Genomic DNA, 22,984 nt, shown 5'->3' with positions numbered 1-22,984 from the left:
GACTGTTCTCTGTTCCCGGGAGGCGGCCAGAGAGCTCATGGAGCTGCGGCAGGGGTCCTGGTCTACCTCGGATTACGCCATTGAGTTCCAGACATTGGCAGCTTCGTACGGTTGGAACGAGAATGCCCAGATCGACATGTTCCTGCACGGCTTGTCTGACACTGTCAAGGACTAATTGGTATTGCAGGAACTGCTCAGACCTCTCCAGCTTTATGGACCTCTCCAACCGCATCGACGATCGGATCCAGCAATGGAGGAGAGAGAAGAACCGCCCCAGACTCAGCACATCTCCCGCCGCGTCCGTCGAACCCATGCAGGTAGACCGAGTTCGGGCGTCAGCACCCGGCAGAGCATGGGGCCTGCTTCTACTGCAGTCAGCTGGGACACATCTGCTGAGCCTGCCTGCTAAAAGGACGAGCCTACCAGTGAATCAAGGGGCCCTGGTGGGCAACGCTTGGAACCAGTCCCCCGCTAATCATCTGTTACTTCCTGTCATCATTATCCGTGACTACCAGCATCACCACCTCCAGGCTCTCATCGACTCAGAGGCAGACAGGAACCTGATTTGCTCTGCCACTGACAAGTGTCTGGGAATCCCACTACTTGCTCTTGATGTCCCTCTCACTGTCCTGACACTCAATGGCACCAGCTTGACCAGCATCACTCACCTTACCACACCACTCACCCTAAGGATTTCCGGTAACCACTCAGAAACCATCCAGCTTCACATCATGAACAACCCCCACGTACCCATCGGCCTAGGATTACCATGGTTAATGCAGCGCAATCCCCACCTTAACTGAACTAATAACACCAGCCTAGGCTGGAGTCCTTCCTGCCTGGCCTCCTGTCTGAACTCCGCTCTGCCTCCCGCCAAACCACCTCAGCCAGCGAGTTTCCTGACCTCTCATGTGCCTCCGGAATATCTGGACCTTAAGCTAGTTCACTAAGACCCGAGCAGTGTCCCTCCCTCCTCACAGACCCTACGACTGTGGTATCGACTTCCTGCCCGGGACCACGCCACCCAAGGGATGCCTCTACTCTTTCTCCCACCAAATGACAAGCCAAGTACATCACCGAGTCGCTGGCAGCTGGGATAATCTGCTCTTCCTCCTCCCCAGCAGGGTTGAGGTTCTTTGTCAAAAAGGACAAGTCACTCCACCCCTGCATTGACTATCGGGGTCTCAATGCAATCACCGTCAAGAACCGCTACCCACTACCGCTCATGACCACGACCTTTGAACTACTCCAGGGAGTCAAGGTATTCACCAAGCTAGATCTATGCAATGCATACAATCTCGTTAGGATCAGGGAAGGCGACGAGTGGAAGACAGCCTTTAACACCACCACTGGTCACTATGGGTACCTCATGGTCCCTTTCAGCCTGACGAAACATGCCCACAGTCTTCCAGGCACTCGTTAACAACGTCTTAAGGGACTTCCTAAACATCTTCATTTTCATGTACCTGGATGACATCCTGATCTTCTCCTGCTCCCTGGAGGGAAATTGGGGTCACATCCAGCAGGTCCTCCAGCGCGAAGAACAAGTTGTTCGTCAAGGCAGAAAAGAGCAAATTTCACCAGCGCTCTGTCTTGTTTCTGGGATTCATCATTTCCCTGGCAAGGATCCAAATGGACCCCCTCAAGCTTGAGGCAGTTGCTGATTGGCCCACCCCATCTTCAAGACGAGAGCTCCAGTGCTTCCTAGGATTCACCAACTTCTAAAGGTGCTTCATTTGCAACTTCAGCACAGTGGCTGGACCTCTCTCAGCCCTGACCTCGACCAAGACCCAATTCAAGTGGGGGGAGGAAGCAGAGAAAGCCTTTTCCACACTCAAGCACAGGTTTACCACAACACCCATTCTCACCATACCCGATCCAACCAAGCAGTTTATTATTGAGGTTGATGCTTCCGAGTCAGGGGTCAGAGCTATACTTTCCCAGAAGGCCAGTGATGACAAGGCCCACCCATGCTCCTCCCACCAGCTATCCCCAGTCGAACGGAATTACAACATCAGAGACCAAGAACTACTGACTGTTAAACTAGCCTTGGAAGAGTGGAGGCACTGGCTTGAGGGGTCTGAGTTTCCCTTCCTAGTCTGAACTGACCATAAGAATCTGGAGAACCTCAAGTCTGCCAAATGCCTTAATTCCGTCAAGCCCATTGGTCTCTTCTTCTCCCGGTTCAACTTCACACTTTCCTACCCCCCAGGCTCCAAGAATGGCAAACCTGACGCCCTGTCCAGGATGTTCTCCTCCCACCAAGAGGAGTCCAAGCCAATGTGAGAGGCCTTCAGTTGCTTAATTACCCTGGGGCCCTTTGTGACCTCGCCGACTATTACACACCTTGCTCTTGGAGTGATCTTTGTTGGTCGACCACTCCTGGGAAAGCTAACAATGGTCTTGAATTTCCTCCATTTGTACACAATCTGTCTGACTGTGGATTGGTGGAGTCCAAACTTTTTAGAGATGGTTTTGTAACCTTTTCCAGCCTGATGAGCATCAACAATGCTTTTTCTGAGGTCCTCAGAAATCTCCTTTGTTCGTGCCATGATCACAACATGTTTGTGGAAGTGTAAGATCAGACTTTGATAGATCCCTGTTCTTTAAATAAAACAGGGTGCCCACTCACACCTGATTGTCATCCCATTGATTGAAAACACCTGACTCTAATTTCACCTTCAAATTAACTGCTAATCCTAGAGGTTCACATACTTTTGCCACTCAGATATGTAATATTGGATCATTTTCCTCAAGAAATAAATGACCAAGTATATTTTCATCTCACTTGTTTAACTGGGTTCTCTTCATCTACTTTTAGGACTTGTGTGAAAATCTGATGTTTTAGGTCATATTTATGCAGAAATATAGAAAATTCTAAAGGGTTCACAATCTTTCAAGCACCACTGTATTTATTGACAGTGGTAGAATTCACACACACCATTAGTAAAGGTATGATATTTTTGTTTTTATAGTTATTAGCCCTTTTGACTGGTCACTTGAATAAAATGGGTGTAATTCAATCACCAAACTGAAACAATTCAGCCTTTAAATGATGTCACCTTAGATCTAATGTAGCAGGGAGATTCATGAACAGCATGCTATGTGGCTCAAATAGACAATGTTATTGTATACATTTAAAAAATGTTCATGAAAAATCTGTACTAATGAGAACCCCTACCTTAGCCTTTAGTTATGTATGTGTTTATTTGTTTCATGTAGTGCATGTTTCATAATTGTTTAAAAATATATAGTATAAAAAAATGTGATTTCATTTTTTAATCAGTGAAATGAAGACTGCTCATGGTAGTAGTTAGTTATAGCATGTTATAATGGAAAATGTAGCATAAATGTCTGCCCCAGTTAAACTGGCTACCTTGGTTGCATATATAGTTATCTTGTGTTGTGTTGTAATTTGTGAGCGCTGAAATTTTTGGAACAGAATTACCCTTTTCAACAATCGAGGGGCCTCCACATCAAGAGTACACCTGCGGTCGATTACATGAATCACTCCATCCTCGCTCTGGCTCTCATTGAGGATGTCACTGTTCACAAAAATGGGGATGAGGGGGCACGCTGGGAATCTTCTCTCATAGGCCTGTGAAAGGGCATGTAAACACAAGACATACAGATACTGAAATATTGCTCATAATCTGGCTTAATTTCAGATGCGCTTCTCATCTCATCATCTCTAGCCACTTTATCCTGTTCTACAGGGTCACAGGCAAGTTGGAGCCTATCCCAGCTGACTACGGGTGAAAGGCGGGGTACACCCTGGACAAGTCACCAGGTCATCACAGGGCTGTCAGATGCACTTAAAAGATGTAAATACATTCATTTCTTCATGAATTTATCATAAATTCAGAGACACAATTTCTAAAAAAAGTGTGCCAGCACCCAGGCAGTCTCCCATCCAAGGACTTAAGGCACATCAGGTGGCACCAATCTCCATTTCTATAGCCCTCAGCCTTTTGTCTAATAAATAGCTAGGGTTAGAATTGGGTGCTGGTCCTCTGGTAACAGAGTTTGACTCCCTACTTGCATCTGTATTGTGGCATGCTTCTCCAGATGGTGGTCAGTCAATGCCCCTCCTGTGCCAGGACCTGGTCTTCTTTTGAGATCAGTTCACTTTAAAGTACAACTTCAAAACAGAAGTATATGGGATGGAAAATGCAATAAAAAAGAAAGTATTTTTTTTTTTTTATTATGACTTGTATTTTCTAAATTCATTTTTTGCTAGTAATGAGGTAAAATAATTAAATAATGATGTGATTTGAAACAGGTGATATCACTAGGTAATTGTAATCATGACTTGGTACAAAATCAGGATCCAGGAAAGGAGCAAAAAGAGGTTGAGGATCTCCAGTTTATAATCAAATGCATGAGAACATCATTGAAATGTTTAAAAACAGTGATCCTCAAAGAAAGATAGGAAGGGATTTGGATATTTCACCCTCTTCTTATGGCTGTCCATTGAAAATTCAATGATGACTCGGTCCTCCTCTTCGTTGTCTTCTTTGCCTTCCCAGGTCTTGCTGTTGGGGTTGTCGCCATCTCTCATGCACCCACTCATAAGAGTGGACTGGCAGATCCTAGGACAATGACAACAGGTGAAGGGACCAGGCACGGGAGCAGAGGGAAGGAATTTCCAAAGGTGGTGTTGTGCCCATTTCTCCTCCCTCAGCCTGGTCTGTTCTTCCTTGAAGTGACAGACTCCCTGGGACACAATCCACCTCCAATTCATGTGGTCCGTGGCAAGGATCTCAAGGTCAGTAGGAGGGATGTTGTAGGACTGCAGGAACCGCTTCAAGAAGTCCTTTCAATGCTTCTTGGGTCTTCCACAGGAGCGGGTCCCTTCTGTGAGTTCTCCATAGAGGACCATCCAGGGCATTCAGTTGGGGGCCATTCGGATGATGTGTCCAGTCCATCAGAGGACACAATGGAGGATCATGGACTCCATGCTTGTGAAGTTAGTCTGACTGAGGATCAGCAGGTGGGGGATCCTGTCCTCCCAAGTCACTCCAAGGATGTGTTAGAGGCAATGCATATGGAAGGCTTCAAGGGACTTGATTTTGCTTCCTGTACAATGTCCAGGCTTCACATCTGTAGAGAAGAATCAAGATCCAGACTGCATAATAGATCTTTGTGTGGATGCAAAGGTTATGGTTTGTAAAGATGCACTTACAGAGGCAGCCAAGTGCTGAAGAAGCATGCCTGATATGGGAGGTAATCTCTTCTTTCAGTGAGACATCATCAGAGAGAATGCTACCAAGGTACATGAAAGAGCTTGTATTTGCCAGTACTGTATTGTCAATTGTGATGGCCATTGGGGGCTCATTGTGTAATAGTGAAGACTGCAGAGTCAGAATCTTTGAGACATTGATGGTTAGTCCCATCCATGTATAGGCCATATGAAGGGACATAACAGTCATTGAAGGCCCACAAGATGGAGAGATACACCAGCAGCATATTGGATTTCGACGATTCTCATGGTAGAGGTCTTGTTTAATAAGATCCTAGAGAATGAGAAAATGCCAAATGAATGGAGAAAGTGGGCGGCACGGTGGTGTAGTGGTTAGCGCTGTCGCCTCACAGCAAGAAGGTCCTGGGTTCGAGCCCCGGGGCCGGCGAGGGCCTTTCTGTGCGGAGTTTGCATGTTCTCCCCGTGTCCGTGTGGGTTTCCTCCGGGTGCTCTGGTTTCCCCCACAGTCCAAAGACATGCAGGTTAGGTTAACTGGTGACTCTAAATTGACCGCAGGTGTGAATGTGAGTGTGAATGGGTGTCTGTGTCAGCCCTGTGATGACCTGGCAACTTGTCCAGGGTGTACCCCGCCTTTCGCCCATAGTCAGCTGGGATAGGCTCCAGCTTGCCTGCGACCCTGTAGAAGGATAAAGCGGCTAGAGATAATGAGATGAGATGAGAATGGAGAAAGTGTGCTAGTCCCAATATACAAGAATAAGGGAGATGTACAGAGCTGCAGTAATTACAGAGGGATAAAATTGATGAGCCACACCAAGAAGTTATGGGAAAGGGTATTGGAGGTGAGACTGAGAAGAGAGGTAGCAATCTGTGAACAGCAGTGCAGGTTTATGCCCAGGAAGAGCATGTTGGATGCAATTTCTGCTTTAAGAATGTTAATGGAGAAGTACAGGGAAGGCCAGAGAAAGCTACATTGTATGTCTGTAGACCTGGAGAAGGCGTACGATAGAGTGCCAAGAGGTATGAGTTATGGTATTGTATGAGAAACTGTGGAGTGAATGAGAAGTGTATCAGAGTGGTGCAAGACATGTATGAGAACATTGAAACAGCAGAGTTGGAACTGCAGAGTCAGAGTCTTTGAGACATTGATGGTTAGTTGGAATGACTAAATGGTTCAAGGTGAAGGTGGGACTTCATCAAGGATCTGCTTTGAGTCCTTTCTTGGTTGCCATAGTGATGGATAGCTTGATGGATGAAGTGAAGCAAGAGTCACCATGGAACATGTTTGCGGATGATATTGTGATATGTCGTGAAACTAGAAAGGAGGGTGAGCTGGGTTTGGAGAGATGGAGGTATGCATTGGAACGAAGAGGAATGAAGGTGAGCAGTAGCAAAACAGAATAAATGTGCATCAATGAGAATGGGGATAAGAGTGTAGTGAAGATGCAAGGAGTAGACATAAAGAAAGTTGGTGAATTCAAGTACCTGGGGTCAACTGTGCAGGAAAATGGGGGCTGCAATAGTGAGGTGAGAGAGAGAGTGCAGGCAGGGTGGAGCAGTTGGAGAAGGATTTTGGGAGTCATTGGTGATAGGAAAGTTCCAGCAAAAGTGAAAGGTAAGCTGTATAAGACAGTAGTGAGACCAGCTATGATGTATGGTTTGGAGATAGGAGGCAAAGTTGGAGGTGGCAGAGTTGAGGATGTTAAGGTTTGCGATGGGAGTGACAAGGTTGGACAGGATATGGAATAAGCACATCAGAGGGACAGCACATGTGGAGAGCTTGGGAATTAAGCTAAGAGAGATGAGACTGAGATGGTATGGGCACATCCTGAAAAGCGATGCAGAAAATGTTGAGGATGGAGCTGCCAGGCACACGAAAATGAGGAATGCCAAAGAGGAGATGCATGGATGTGGTGAGAGAGGACATGAAAGTGGCAGGTGTGGTAGAGACGGATGCGGAAGACAGGGAGCAATGGAGATGAAAGATCCATTGTGGTGACCCCTAATCGGGAGCAGCCAAAGGAAGTAGTGGTCATGGTAGAGGTCTTGGTGTGGGCTGAGAGATGTCAAAGGTTGAAGAGGTTACTATCCGAGCGGTAATGGATTCACACACAGTCATGCACATCGACTGTATTCCTGGAGAGGAGGGTGATGCTGACAAGGTAGATATGGAAGACTACTGGAGCAATAACACAGCTTTGTTTTACACCAATTGTGACTTCAAATGCAGAGGACATTTCCCCACCAACAAGGACCTTTGCATCATGAAACTGATGGAAAATAGTGAGGAATTTGAGGGCAACTAAACTTGCATAGAAGGTTCCAGAGCATCTCACGGTTCACAGTATTGAATGCTTTGCACAGGTCAATGAAGGCAAATGGGATATCCTTTTGATGTTCCCTTGCCTTTTCCAAAAGCAGACGGGCGTTGAAGATTATATCGATGCTGCTGAACTCAGAGTGGAATCCAGTCTGCAACTCCAGAAATACTATTCCGGCAACATGATGGATGAGATGGTGGAGCATAACTCAGTTGAGTATCTTTCCAGCAACATCCAACAGGGAGATGCCTCGACTATTGCCACAGTTGAAGCAGTCCCCCTTCTTGTAGATGGTAACAATGGTGGAGTGTTTCCATGTATCAGGGATGGTGCCCTGCTTCCAGCAAAGTGAGGAAAAAGTCAATGAGTTTCACAAGAAGGTACAGTCCACCGCACTTGTACACTTCACCGAGAATTGTGTCCCCACCCGGAGCTTTCTTGTTTTTCAAGGAATGGACAGCATACCGGACTTCATCGAGAGTGGGGCATTCATCCAGCTCAGGAACTTGAGGAGGGAGTGTTGGGGGTTCTGCGAGAGCTGTAGGGTCCGATGGGTTGACTGTTCAACAGATCCTGAAAATGCTCCGCCCATCAGTCTAGAATGTCCTGTTTATCCTTAAGGAGAATGGTGCCAGCTGTGGATTGGACAGGAGCCACTGTGGGGCCATAGATGCCTTTTCATGGCATTGTAGAATCCATAGGTGTTGTTGTTGTTTTTGAAACATTGTTTTTCTCAGGCTTTGTCAATCCACCATCTTTTCTGGATCTCATGAAGCCAGTGTTGTGTAGTTGACTTCACCTTCCATTCTTGCAGGAGGACCTTTGACACTGGGTTCACCAAGGAAGCTTGGTGTACAGCATTCTTGATTTCCAGCAAGGGACAGATTTCATCTGTAGCTTTGTCAAACCAATCTGGGTTCTTCCTCTTGGAGTACCCAAGGACTTCCTTGGATAAGCTTTGAAGAGCTTCAAGGATTGAATTCCACAGTTTCTCCATGTAAAGGTTGGTTTCCAAGTCCATGTCTGCAATAGAGGAAAGATCATCATGCCTTTTGTGAAGGTCATTGCATAGAGCTTGTCTGGTGTTAATGCTCTCAACATTGAGTCAAGATTTGGGTGGTTGCTTTCTTGCAGGTGGCTGGAGTACTACTCAAAGGACAGTCCAGACAAGCCTGTGATCAGTCCAACACTCAGCCCCATGCATGGCCCGTGTGATCATGATATCTCAGATGTCACAACGGCGAACAATACTGTAGTCCAAAAGGTCCCAGTTCTTGGACCATGGGTGCATCCAGGTTGTTTTCAACTTGTCTGGGAGTTGAAACATTGTGTTGATGCACAGTTCATGTTCTGCACAAAAGGACAGTAGCATTCATATTCCCTGTACCATGTTGACCGATGACTGACTCCATCCCATACAGATGAATTTCTCTCAACTCGGGCATTGAAGTCTCCGAGCAGGGAGATTTGATGACACAGGGAACTGTATCAAGGGAAATATAGAAGTCTTCATTCTTCTCCTCCTCAGAGTCCAGGGTGGGTGCATATGCACTGATTGTCATGTATGAATTCTTGGCCAGTGGAATGCCTAGGGTCATCAGATGTGAGCTAATCCTGATGGGAGATTCGGGAATCTTGGGGAGCAGTTCATTCCGGACTGAAAGTCCAACACCATGGAGCCACTCTTCTGCTTGAGATAAACCCTTCCAAAAGAAGGTGTATCCAGCTGTGGCTTCGGTGATGGATCTTTTGTTGGTGAGACAAGTTTTGCCAAGGGTGTAGATGTCCTCTCTGTAACCCTGGAGCTCCGAGGCTAAAAGAGCTGTTCTCCGAAGGGGTCTGTTGGTGCTGGTTGTGTCCATTAGGGATTGAATGTTCCAGGAAGTGAAAATGAGGGATTTGGGTTTAGGTTTTTGTTTTGAAGTCATTAAGTTATTAGTTGTGACCAACACAGGCACATGCTCCCATCCTCTTGGGAACTATCATTGGAGGTGCAGCTCCCCGTCAGCCCTGGTCATCCACCTCCCTTGCTTGCCACCTGGATCCCTGGCGGGGAGCGAAGCAGTGCAGATGAGGACTGCACACCCTCATCACCACAGTCAACAACAAATCCTTGCAAAGGCTATGCCCCCCCCCTTCATTTCACCCTCTACAGTGCATAATGTCATTAAATGATTCAAGGAATCTGGAGGAATTTTGGTATGTAAAGGGCAAGGGTACAAGCCTAAGCCACTTGTGATCTTTGATCCCTCGGATGGCACTGCATCAAGAACCATCATTTATTTATAGCTAATATAACCAGATTGGCTTGGGATTACTTTGGCAAACCTTTGTCAAGCACCACAATACAGAGTTATGTCCAGAAATGCCAGTTAAAACTTTACTGTGCAAAGAAGGAATCCTTATATTAACTGGGTCAAAAAGCACCATCAACTTCTCTGGGCTCTGAGGCATCTGGGATGGATCATCACGCAGTGGAAATGTGTATTGTGGTCAGATGAATCAGCATTCCAGGTCTTTTTTGTAAGAAATGCTCTTGGCCAGAGATGAAAAGGACCATCTAGACCATTACCAGCAACAAGTCCAAAAGCCTGGGTCTGTCATGGTAAGGAGTTGTGTCAGTGCCCTTGGAAAAGGTAACTTCTGTGCAGCATTAATGCAGAAAAATATAGAGCTTTATACTACATATGCTACCATTAAGATGACATCTTTTCGATGGATATTTCAACAAGACAATGCAAAATCACATTCTTCACACATTACAAAGGCATAGCTGTGGAAGAAGAGAGTGTCTGTCCCCTCTGTCTCTAATAATGTGTGGAGAATTTTGAAAAGAAAAATATGACAATGACAACCCCATACTGTTGCATACCTTAAGACCTGTTTGCAGGAAGAATGGAACAAAATACCACCTGAAACATTTCTTCAGTTGGTACTGTCCATCACTAAACATCTTTTAAATGTTGTGAGAAGGAATGGCAATATTATAAAGTGGTAAACACTTTACTGTCCCAACTTTTTTTTTTAATGTGTTGCAAGAAACAAATTTTATGTGTTCATTAAAAACAAACAAACAATAAAATTCATGAGGCAAAACTGTTTTATGGTTTTGAATGCAATACAAGTCAAAGACTATTCATAGTTTTCAGTTTTATTTTCAACATACTATCCCAACTTTTTCTGATTTGTATTTGTATTAATATGTCAAATGTAACAACAGCATGAAACCTCAATAAACCACTGGCATTCTACCTTTTAAGTGTTACTTTCTGTAACTGACTTAACAGCTTAAATGAATAAGGTTGCAGGCAAACTTTTCAGACATATTCTAACCTCTGCCTGATTGCACTTACCTCATAGAACACCACACTGAAACTCTGCCAAGAATGGCAGTGCACAGCGGCTCTTTTCGTCTGCCCAAACACAAGAAAAATGTGATTTAGGATGAACTCAAGGCTATGCTCAACATGGGAGTAATGAGGAGTCATGCAGTGAGTTGAGCAGCCCAAGACCAATGGGTCTATCAGCTTCTGTGTATGTTTTAGGAAAATCAATGCAGTGTCGAAATTTGACGTGTACCCAATGTCTCACACTGTTGAACTGCTTGAATGGCTTGACATGCCTCATTTTTACTTGACAAAGGAATCTGGGAACATCCCCTTGACTCCCATATTCCACAAAAAAAAACAGTTTCAGGTAATAAAGAATGTGTGGAGAATTTTGAAAAGAAAAATATGACAATGACAACCCTGTTAGGACTGGGGACTGTCTTGGCCTCTAGAGGCCGCTGTTATTGCTTTATCCTGTCATGTTTGTTTTGGCCTCTAGAGGCCGCCACTGCTTCTGTGTTTTGTGTTTGTTTTGATTGCCTGTTTCCATGTGCCTTTTACCCCCGCCTGTTCTTTATTTCCTGCCCCGCCCAGGTTCTTAATTTCCCTGTGTATATATAATTCCTCAGTTTGGTCCCTAGTCATGGAGTCTTTGTGCTGTTATGTTATCACTAGAGATCTCTGTTCCGTGTTCCTCGCCTTTGTCTTTGTGGTCTTTTGTACTTTGCTTTCTTGTGGACTTTTTGGACTTTGTATTTACCATTTTGGATCTTCTGAGCGTTTGGATTTTTGCCTTTTCTTTTATTATTTTTGGCCTTTTGTTTTGACTTTGAACTTCTGGATTTTTTATTTTTTCCCATATATCTTCTGAGCATTTGGATTATACTTTTGTTTTTTGCCTTGGATTTTTTGCATTGTAAATAAACTGTTTTTTCTACTCTACTTTCGCCTCACTCCTCTGCACTTGAGTCATTCCCCTGGTGGCCTTGTGGAGGTTTGCTGGATTACTACACCAGCGACCCGGGTTCAATTCCCAGCAAAACCCGAACAGAAAGACTCCATCATGACCGACTCAGCAGAGGCTGCTTCAACTGTCTACCCAGCCAACCTTCAGGGAATTATGGCAGCTTTGACACGCTTCGGAGCGACCATGGACACTCATGGATGAACACTCACAAGCCAACATGAGGCCCTTGCTCACCACGAGGTACTGCTTCAGCAAATTGGGAAAGCCCTGGCACAGTTGACTCCTATGCCTGCATCACAGCCTCAACATGGAGCCCATCTACTTCCTCCAGTGACTGTCTGGAGCCCATGCAAGTGGGCCGTACTCGTCTCGCCACATCTGAGAGGGAGCGCAGAAGGAGGGACAAGTGCTGCATCTACTGTGGCAAGCCTGGCCATTTCCGAGCATCATGTCCCGAGCTCTCGGGAAAAGGACCGCCCCGTTGTGACGGGGCCTACCCTCTCTCCCGAACTCCCTGGCCAAGGAGTCTACATCCCAGTCTCCATCTCCTGGGCTGAGTCCGTCCACTCTTGCCAGGCCTTGTTAGACTCCGGGGCGGCGGGAAACTTTATGGATATACACTTCGCCTAAAGAATCAATGTCCCTACTGCACCTCTTGAAGTCCCGCTGTCTGTGTCTGCCCTCGATGGCCAAGCTTTAGGTGACAGAAGAGTCACCCAAGTTACTTCTCCAGTCTTTCTCCAGTCTCAAGGTCACAAAGAAGAAATTTCCCTGCACCTTATTCATTCGCCAGAGTTCCCAGTTATTCTAGGCCTTCCTTGGCTTACCCGCCACAACCCGTGCATAGACTGGGTAACAAGCCAGGTTGTGGAATGGGGTCCTGCATGCCATGCCTCTTTTCTGCTCTCTAGCTCTCCTGTGTCTCCTGCCGAGCCTCCTGATCTCACAGAGTTATCTCAAGTTCCCACAGAGTACTGGGATTTGAAAGAAGTGTTCAGCAAGAGTAGGGCCGCTGTTCTTCCTCCGCACCATGCCTAAGACTGTGCCATCGATTTGCTCCCTGGGACTACCCCTCCTCGGGGCAGACTGTTCTCCCTCTCTCAGCCAGAACGCAAGGCCATGGAGGAATACATTAAGGATGCCCTGGTCTCTGGGTTCATTCAACCCTCCACCTCACCTGCTGGCGCCGGCTTCTTCTTTGTCGGCAAAAAGGATGGAGGGTTCCGACCATGTATTGACTACAGGGGCCTTAACAAGATCACTGTGCGCAACCGCTATCCCCTTCCGCTGATGTCCACAGCGTTCGACCTGCTCCAAGGCGCCACTGTCTTCACCAAGTTGGACTTACGGAACGCATACCACCTCATCCGTATCCGACAGAGAGACGAGTGGAAGACTGCCTTTAACACCCTGTCAGGGCACTATGAGTATCAAGTTATGCCCTTCGGAATCACCAACGCACCAGCAGTTTTTCAGGCCCTTATCAACGACGTCTTGAGGGACATGATTAACCAGTACGTTTTCATCTACCTCGACAACATCTTGATATTTTCCAAGACCTTACAGGAGCACTGCCACCATGTCCGCCAAGTCCTCCAGAGGCTACTACAGAACAATCTGTTTGCTAAGGCCCAGAAATGCGAGTTTCATGTCCCCGAGGTCTCCTTCCTGGGTTTTATTGTATGGATGGGACAACTCCAAATGGACCCAGCCAAGACCCTGGCCGTCCGGGACTGGCCTACTCCCAAGTCCGTTAAAGAAGCTCAGCGGTTCTTAGGATTCGCTAACTTCTTCCGCAAGTTTGTCAGGAACTTCATTTCCGTAGCAGCACCCATATCGGATCTCACCAAAAAGACTGGTGGATCTTATGTCTGGTCTCCTCAGGCGGAAAAGGCGTTCAAGGACCTCAAGCATCGTTTTTGCACAGCACCCATTCTGGTCCTCCCGGACACTTCCCAACCGTTCATCGTGGAGGTGGACGCCTCAGACAGTGGTGTCAGCACAGTTCTCTCTCAACGCTCGGAAGGAAAGTTGCACCCCTGTGCATATTTCTCCCACCGCCTGAGCCCTGCGGAGTCCCGGTACGATGTGGGGGATCGAGAACTGCCAGCAGTTAAACTGGCCCTTGAGGATTGGAGGCACTAGCTGGAGGGAGCGCAACATCCATTCCTGGTTTGGACGGACCACAAGAACCTGGAGTACCTCCAGCAAGCCAAGAGACTGAACCCATGACAGGCTAGGTGGGCCTTGTTTTTCAGTCGATTCAACTTCACCCTATTGTACCGCCCCGGCTCTAAGAACACCAAACCTGACACGCTTTCCAGGCTGTTCTCTGCCACCAACAGGGAGAGTGAAGCTGGGCCTATTATCCCTGTGTCCCGGATTGTGGCCCCTGTCTGCTGGGGTGTCAGAGGTCATCCGACGAGCTCAACGCCAGGACCCCGGTCCTGGGACAGGGCCACCGGGCCTCTTGTACGTCCCTCGTCAAGCCCGGGCCAAGGTTCTCCAGTGGGGTCACTCGTCCCCTCTCACCGCCCACCTGGGAGCTCAGAGGACCCTGGACTTCTTGAAAAGACGCTTCTGGTGGCCAAGCATGGAGAAGGAAGTGAGGTCATTCGTCCTGTCCTGTGATGTGTGCACCAGAACCAAGAACCCACGACAGCATCCCCAGGGCCTCCTGCATCCTCTGCCTATTCCCCGGTGTCCCTGGTCCCATGTGGTGGTCGACTTCATCACAGGCCTTCCAGACTCTCAAGGTAACACTGTCATTTTGGTCATAGTCGACAGATTCCCTAAGGCCTACCGCTTCATACCACTGTGCAAGCTCCCTTCTGCCCTTGAAACAGCTAAACTTATATTTACTCATGTCTTCCGAGTCTTTGGTCTCCCACAGTACATTGTCTCAGACCGGGGGACCCAGTTCTCCTCCCGAGTGTGGCGCGGGTTCTGCAAGCTCATCGGGGCCACTGCCAGCCTCTCCTCTGGGTTCCACCCCCAGTCCAATGGCCAGATGGAGAGGCTCAACCAGGACCTGGAAACCACCCTGCGAGGCCTGGTGATGGATAACCCGACATCATGCAGCACCTGGCTGCCATGGGTGGAGTACGCCCACAACACCCTGCAGTCATCGGCCACCAGGTTGTCACCATTCCAGTGCCAATTCGGGTTCCAGCCACCTCTGTTTCCAGACCAGGAGGAGGACGCTAGGGTGCCCTCAGTCAACCAGTATGTGAGACGGTGTCGCAAGACCTGGAACAAGGTCAGGAGGACCCTCATCCAGACTTCCAGGGCCAACCAGACTCAGGCCAACCGCCATAGAAGGCCTGCCCACATTTTCCTGCCTGGGCAGCGGGTTTGGCTGTCTGCCAAGGACCTTCCGCTGTGGGTGGAGAACCGCAAGCTTGCTCCTTGCTACATTGGCCTCTTCAAGGTTGTGCGCAGGGTGAACCCTGTCGCCTACCAGCTCCAGTTGCCCCGGACTCTAAGGATCAACCCCACATTCCATGTTTCCCTCTTGCGGCCCATACTGTCATCCACGTATGCCCCTGCCCCTAGGAATCCCAAGCCCCCCAGCATCTTCCAGGGTCAGACTGTGTTCACTGTGCGCCACCTGCTTGACTCCTGCCGGGTCTGCGGTGGGCTCCAATATCTAGTGGACTGGGAGGGCTATGGCCCTGAGGAGCGCTGCTGGGTTCCCGCTTGGGACGTGTTAGAGAAGGAACTGTGTCAGGACTTCCATTCGGCCCATCCGGATTGCCCTGGGAACGTCAGGAGACACTCCTTGGGGGGGGGGGTCCTGTTAGGACTGGGGACTGTCTTGGCCTCTAGAGGCTGCTGTTATTGCTTTATCCTGTCATGTTTGTTTTGGCCTCTAGAGGCTGCCACTGCTTTGGTGTTTTGTGTTTGTTTTGATTGCCTGTTTCCATGTGCCTTTTACCCCCACCTGTTCTTTATTTCCTGCCCCGCCCAGGTTCTTAATTTCCCTGTGTATATATACTTCCTCAGTTTGGTCCCTAGTCACAGAGTCTTTGTGCTGTTATGTTATCACTAGAGATCTCTGTTCCGTGTTCCTTGCCTTTGTCTTTGTGGTCTTTTGTACTTTGCTTTCTTGTGGACTTTTTGGACTTTGTATTTACCATTTTGGATCTTCTGAGCATTTGGATTTTTGCCTTTTCTTATTTTTGGCCTTTTGTTTTGACTTTGAACTTTTGGATTTTTTATTTTTTCCCGTATATCTTCTGAGCTTTTGGATTATACTTTTGTTTTTTGCATTGTAAATAAACTGTTTTTTCTACTCTACTTTCGCCTCACTCCTCTGTACTTGAGTCATTCACCTGGTGGCCTTGTGGGGGTTTGCTGGATTACTACACCAGCGACCCGGGTTCGATTCCCAGCAAAACGCTAATAAACCCCACACTGTTACATACCTTAAGATCTGTTTGCAAGAAGAATGGGACAAAATACCACCTGAAACATTTCTTCACTTGGTATCATCCATCTTGAAACATCTTTTAAGTGTTGTGAGAAGGAACATTGACATATGAATACAAATCAGAAAAAGTTGGGATGGTATGTTGAAATTAAAACTGAAAACAATGAATAATATTTGACCTGTATTGCACTCAAAACAATACCACAATGTTTTGCCTCATGAATTTTGTTTTGTTTATTTGTCTGTTTTTTACTGAATACAGTGGTGCTTGAAAGTTTGTGAACCCTTTAGAATTTTCTATATTTCTGCATAAATATGACCTAAAACAACATCAGATTTTCATACAAGTCCTAAAAGTAGATGAAGAGAACCCAGTTCAACAAATGAGACAAAAATATTATACTTGGTCATTTATTTATTTAGGAAAATGATCCAATATTACATATCTGTGAGTGGCAAAAGTATGTGAACCTCGAGGATTAGCAGTTAATTTGAAGGTGAAATTAGAGTCAGGTGTTTTAAATCAATGGGATGACAATCAGGTGTGAGTGGGCACCCTGTTTTATTTAAAGAACAGGGATCTACCAAAGTCTGATCTTCACAACACATTTGTGGAAGTGTATCATGGCATGAACAAAGGAGATTTCTGATGACCTCAGAAAAAACATTGTTGATGCTCATCAGGCTGGAAAAGGTTACAAAACCATCTCTAAAGAGGTTGGACTCCACCAATCCACAGTCAGACAGACTGTGTACAAATTGAGGAAATTCAAGACCATTATTACCCTCCCAGGAGTAGTTGACCAACAAAGATCACTCCAAGAGCAAGGCGTGTAATAGTTGGCGAGGTCACAAAGGACCCCAGGGTAACTTCTAAGCAACTGAAGGCCTCTCTCACATTGGCTAATGTTCATGAGTCCACCATCAGGCAAACACCAGGAGAATGGTGTGCATGGCAGGGTTACAAGGAGAAACCCACTGCTCTCCAAAAAGAACATTGCTGCTCATCTGCGATTTGCTAAAGATCAGATGGATAAGCCAGAAGGCTATTGGAAAAAATGTTTTGTGCACAGATGAGACCAAAAGAGAACTTTTTGCTTTAAATGAGAAGCGTTATGTTTGGAGAAAGGAAAACACTGCATTCCAGCATAAGAACTTTATCCCATCTGTGAAACATGGTGGTGGTAATATCATGGTTTGGGCTTGTTTTGCTGCATCTGGGCCAGGAAGGCTTGCCATCATTGATGGAACAATAAATTCTGAATGATACCTGCAAATTCTAAAGGAAAATGTCGGGACATCTGTCCATGAACTGAAGCTCAAGAGAAGGTGGGTCATGCAGCAAGACAATGACCCTAAGCACACAAGTCGTTCTACCACAGAATATTTAAAGAAGAATAAAGTTAATGTTCTGGCATAGCCAAGTCAAAGTCCTGACCTTAATCCAATTGATGTTGTGGAAGGACCTGAAGTGAACAGTTCATGGGAGGAAACCCGCCAACATCCCAGAGTTGAAGCTGTTCTGTACAGAGGAATGGGCTAAAATTCCTCCAAGTCAGTGTGCAGGACTGATCAACAGTTACCAGAAATGTTTAGTTGCAGTTATTGCTGCACAGGGGGGGTGTCACACCAGATACTGAAAGCAAAGGTTCACATGCTTTTGCCACTTACAGATATGTAATATTGAATCATTTTCCTCAATAAATAAATGACCAAGTAAAATATTTTTGTCTCATTTCTTTAACTGGGTTCTCTTTATCTACTTTTAGGACTTGTGTGAAAATCTGATGATGTTTTTGGTCATATTTATGCAGAAATATAGAAAATTATAAAGGGTTCACAAACTTTCAAGCACCGCTGTACATTAAATTTTTGTTTCTTGCAACATATTAAAAAAAAGTTGGGACAGTAATATGTTTACCACTTTATAACATTGCCATCCTCATGAAGTGCTTCGAGCAGCTAGTCATGCAGCATATCAAGTCTGCCCTCCCCCCGCCCTGGACCCTTTCCAGTTTACATATCAGTCCAACCATTTGACCGATGACGCCATCTCCACTGCCCTCCACTCAGCCCTCACCCACCTGGAGACAAAAGACTTGTATGTCAGAATGCTGTTCATAGACTTTAGCTCAGCATTCAACACAATCATTCCTCAGCAGCTCATTCATAAACTAGACCAGCTGGGACTCAACACCTCCCTGTGCAACTGGCTGCTGGACTTCCTGACGGGGAGACCACAGACTGGACAGGTCGGCAGCAACTCCTTCAGCACCATCACATTGAACACGGGGGCTCCCCCAAGGATGTGTGCTGAGCCCCCTCCTCTTCACTCTGCTGACCTACAACTGCACACCAACATCCCACTCTAATCTCTTCATTAAGTTTGCGGATGACACGATTGCGGTGGGTTTCCTCAACAATGGCGATGAGACAATCTACAGGAGTGAGGTGAGCTGCTTGGCCATGTGGTGCAAGGACAACAATCTCTGCCTGAACATGGAGAAGATGAAGGAGATTGTTTTGGACTTCAGGAGAGCGCACACCAAGCATGCTCCACTATCTATCGATGGTGCTGCAGTGGAGAGGGTGAGCAGCACCAAGTTTCTGGGTGTGCACATCTCTGAAGACCTGTCCTGGAGCAACAACACTGCATCACTGGCCAAAAAAGCCCAACAGCATCTGTACTTCCTCCGCAAACTGAGGAGAGCAAGAGTCCCGGCCCCCATCATGCACACATTCTACAGAGGCACCATCGAGAACATCCTGACCAGCTGCATCACCGTGTGGTACGTCACCTGCACCGTGTCCTGCTGCAAGACTCTGCAGCACATCGTGAGAGCAGCTGAGAGGATCATTGGTGTCTCTCTCCCTTCTCTAAAGGATATTTATAACTCCCGCCTTACCCGCAAAGCCATCAGGATTGCAGGTGACCCCACCCACCCATCTCACAGCCTCTTCAGTCTGCTGCCATCGGGGAGGAGACTGCGGAGTCTCCAGGCCAAAACCAGCAGGCTCAAGAACAGTTTCTTTCACCAGGTGGTCAGGAGGCTCAACTCCCTTCCTGTTCTGCCTCTCCTCCCCCCTCTGCCCCCTGCCACAGATTCTGCTCGCACTCCCCCCTGCCCCCCCTTCAGCATCTGACATGTCACCCTCACAATTCTCCCCCAACACACACACACACACACATACATACTCTCAACGTTCATTAACACACTGAACTCAGGGACTGCACATTTCACTTTATCTTGCTCATTTGCACTATTCCGCACTACCTCACCTTAACAGCCATTAGTTTATTGTTTATACTGCTTATTTCATGTTTACCTACTATACCTCAAGTGCCCTTGACTGTTTATTTGCACCAATTTATGTGTGTGTGTGTGTGTGTGTGTGTGTGTTTAGTCTATGTCTAGTTCTTATCTAGTGTTTATACTGTTTATATTGTTTGAGTGTTTAGTCTGTCTAGTTCTTATCTAGAGTGTTTATACTGTTTATATTGTCTGTTTATGAGTGTTTAGTCTATGTCTAGTTCTTATCTAGAGTGTTTATACTGTTTGTTTTTTCAATTATTCTATTTTTATTTATTGCATTGCCTGTTTGCACCGTGGGTCAGAGAGGACTGAAATTTCATCTGTGCTGTATGTCGAGCATGTATAGCATATTTGACAATAAAGTTGACTTGACTTGATATTAAAAATAGTACAGTGCCAGAATTACTGAAAGCTTCATTGTTCAAGTTTGTGTTTGGCTATTAACGTCTGCTTTTCAATAGATTTATTTGCTTATGTTCCATAGATATTCCCCATAACCCCCCCCCCCCCCCCCCACTAGTGTACATTTTTTTTCTTCACTTCCCATCAGAGCAGCACAGCCATGATTAGGTATCTCAGTGCTTTTAGGAACTGCAGGATACCCCCCCCCCCCAAACTGTCTGCTTAAAAACCCCCTCGGACCTGCTTGATCCATCATGGTGCCCTGTGTCTGGTCGGAGTTTTATCGCATCGCTCCTGTGAAGGACGGCCCCATGAGGATAGTTGAGGGTTATACCTGGAGGATGCTCTTGACTCTTACAGTAATGCTTTTATGGCTGAGGACTACAGTTGTCTTGCTAACTTTAGGACTGCAGTTATCATGAATCAGTTTTGCACTCAAGTTTCCATCAATGAAGAGTTATAACATCGTTAAAACTGTTAATATTATAGTCAGGCTGTCTGTTGTTACCCAAATGAGGATGGGTTCCCTTTTGAGTCTGGTTCCTCTCGAGGTTTCTTCCTCATGTCGTCTGAGGGAGTTTTTCCTTGCCACCGTCACCACAGGCTTGCTCATCGGGGATAGATTAGGGATAAAATTAGCTCATGTTTTAAGTTGTTCAAATTCTGTACTGGCTTCACAGAATGTCCTAATTCAGCTATCCAGCAAGCTAAACAACTCCACACAATAAGTCCGGGACACCGAGGGCGAAGTTGACTCTTTATATGGAAAATTGTGAAACTGAAACACAGATACATGCACCAGTCAATAAAAGAAATATGAATCTTCCAAATAAAAGGTTTGGCTCAGGTGCAATCAATACAAGAGCTAACAGAAGCTAACAGCGTAAATACACTGGTATAGCTAACTCTGGCTGGAAATCATAATGCTCAAAGATAATCTTAATCTAATTTCACAGGCACAAACATCACAACTTCATCTCATCTTTACTATGATTTACTTACAGAGAATGCCTTTGAACAACTACACAGAAGGGGGAGCACAACAACAAACTTCCATGCTGCTTATAACCATGCTGTCTAACTTTTTCTTCTTCTCCTCTCTACAGATTTCCTGCAGCTACAGTGTGGGGTGTAAACAATAGGCAAAATAAAAGTCTCTGCATACTTTAACATAAGAACTGCTGGTAGGGCCAGAACACTCCCCGTCTGGTATCTTAGAGATACCATAACACATTAGAATGATACCTTACTCTGGGGATAGAAGGAACACTAGTTCTGAAATAGGTCTGTAATAGTTCTTTGTTGTTCCTTGCTGAACAATCTTGACTTCAGCCTTCCTTATTAGTCCATCCTGGCTTGGGACTGTCTTAACGACAACCCCCATAGGCCACTCATTCCTCCTGGCCTGTTTCTCCTTGAGAAGAACAACGTCTCCTGGCTTGAGATCTGGTCTCTTGTGTTGCCACTTGTGCCACGACTGCAGAGTGCCAAGATACTCCTTGCGCCACCTATTCCAGAACTCGTCAGCCAGCAGCTGTACACGTTTCCACTGATTCTTTAAGATCTCCCTTGGACTGCAGCTTCCCAAAGGTGGAACTGATGCACCTGATTTCTGAGTCAACAGGATGGAGGGTGACAGAATGTGGGGATGCTCAGGGTCAGATGAGACTGGTATCAAAGGACGAGCGTTAATTATGGCTGTGACCTCGGCAAGGAAGGTGGTGAGTGATTCATGCGTAAGATGTGCTTGTCCAGCACGCAGCAGCACACTGTCCAGTATGCGTCGTGCAACGCCGATCATGCATTCCCACACTCCACCCATGTGGGATGAATGGGGTGGGTTAAAGATCCAAGAACATTTTTCTTCTTGCAGATAATTCTGGACTTCACTCTGCTCTGCAATGCTGATGCCCATTTCTCGGCATGCACCAACAAAGTTGGTCCCACAGTCTGAGCGCAACTGTTTGGCTGGGCCGCACAGCGCAAAGAAACGTCTCAGAGCATTGATGAAACTAGAAGCGCTCATCTCTTCAACCACTTCGATGTGGACAGCCCTTGTGCATAAACAGGTGAACAGGATTGCCCATCTCTTACTATTAGCCTGACCCCCGCGTGTTCTCCTTGTGGACACTTCCCATGGCCCGAACATGTCCATGCCCACATGTGAGAAAGGGGGGCCTGGCTGAAGACGATCTGCAGGTAGTTCACTCATTTGCTGCACCTCAATCTTGCCTCTGAGTCATCTGCAAATCACACATTTGTTTAATATCTTCCCAATACACCTCTTTGCTCCCATTATCCACAGGCCGCTGTCTCTGACAGCGCCCTCTGTAAAGTGCCTGCCCTGGTGCTGCACTCTCTCATGATGGTGTCGTACAATAAGAGTGGTGATGTGATGACTGCCAGGTAAGATGATGGGGTTTGTTTCCTTTACTTCAAGGCCTGACTGACTGATACGACCACCTACTCTCAGTAGGCCACTGCTGTCGATGGTGGGATTCAACTTGATGAGTGGGCTTTGCTTGGAGAGGTCACATTTCGCAGTGATGCAACGGAACTCCTCTCCATAGACTTCATGCTGCACACTCCAGATGACAAGGTTCTCTGCCTCTTTGAGAGTACCACTGGAGATGGCCTTCTTACAGATGTGCCACCCAGCACAGTCTCCATTGTTCTGTGAGTGAGCAAAACACAGGGCTATGTGTCTGAGTTTGGCCACAGCATGGATCAGTGATCTCCATGTGGAGAAGCGCTCCCAGCGTTTGGAGTCAAGGAAGCTCTCAGTGACGTGTGTGGATAGGGTTTTGACTTCAGGGCGGATTTCTGCGTCCTTATCGGGGTTGATAAGGTCAAACTCTGTGTGCTGCTCAGGTGGAAGCTTAGAGTTGAGGAGAAACGAAGGGCCTGTGAGCCATGAGGTGTTACCGAGTCTTGAGGCTGGAACAGAGCGTGAGCCATGGTCTGCAGGATTCCGATCCGTTGGCACATAATGCCATTGTTCAGGCATGGTAGATTGTCT

The 22,984-nt window shown here is 46.7% G+C and overlaps 1 pseudogene; it reads right to left on the bottom strand.

The window, feature by feature from the left end:
* LOC132869036 (SEC14-like protein 1) overlaps nucleotides 1-22,984 on the bottom strand; it is a 126,718-nt pseudogene that overhangs the window by 67,030 nt on the left and 36,704 nt on the right.

The sequence above is a fragment of the Neoarius graeffei genome, chromosome 20, assembly GCF_027579695.1.
Source record: "Neoarius graeffei isolate fNeoGra1 chromosome 20, fNeoGra1.pri, whole genome shotgun sequence".
NCBI classification, from domain to species: Eukaryota; Metazoa; Chordata; class Actinopteri; order Siluriformes; family Ariidae; genus Neoarius; species Neoarius graeffei.
This window is presented reverse-complemented; position numbering and strand designations above follow the sequence as displayed.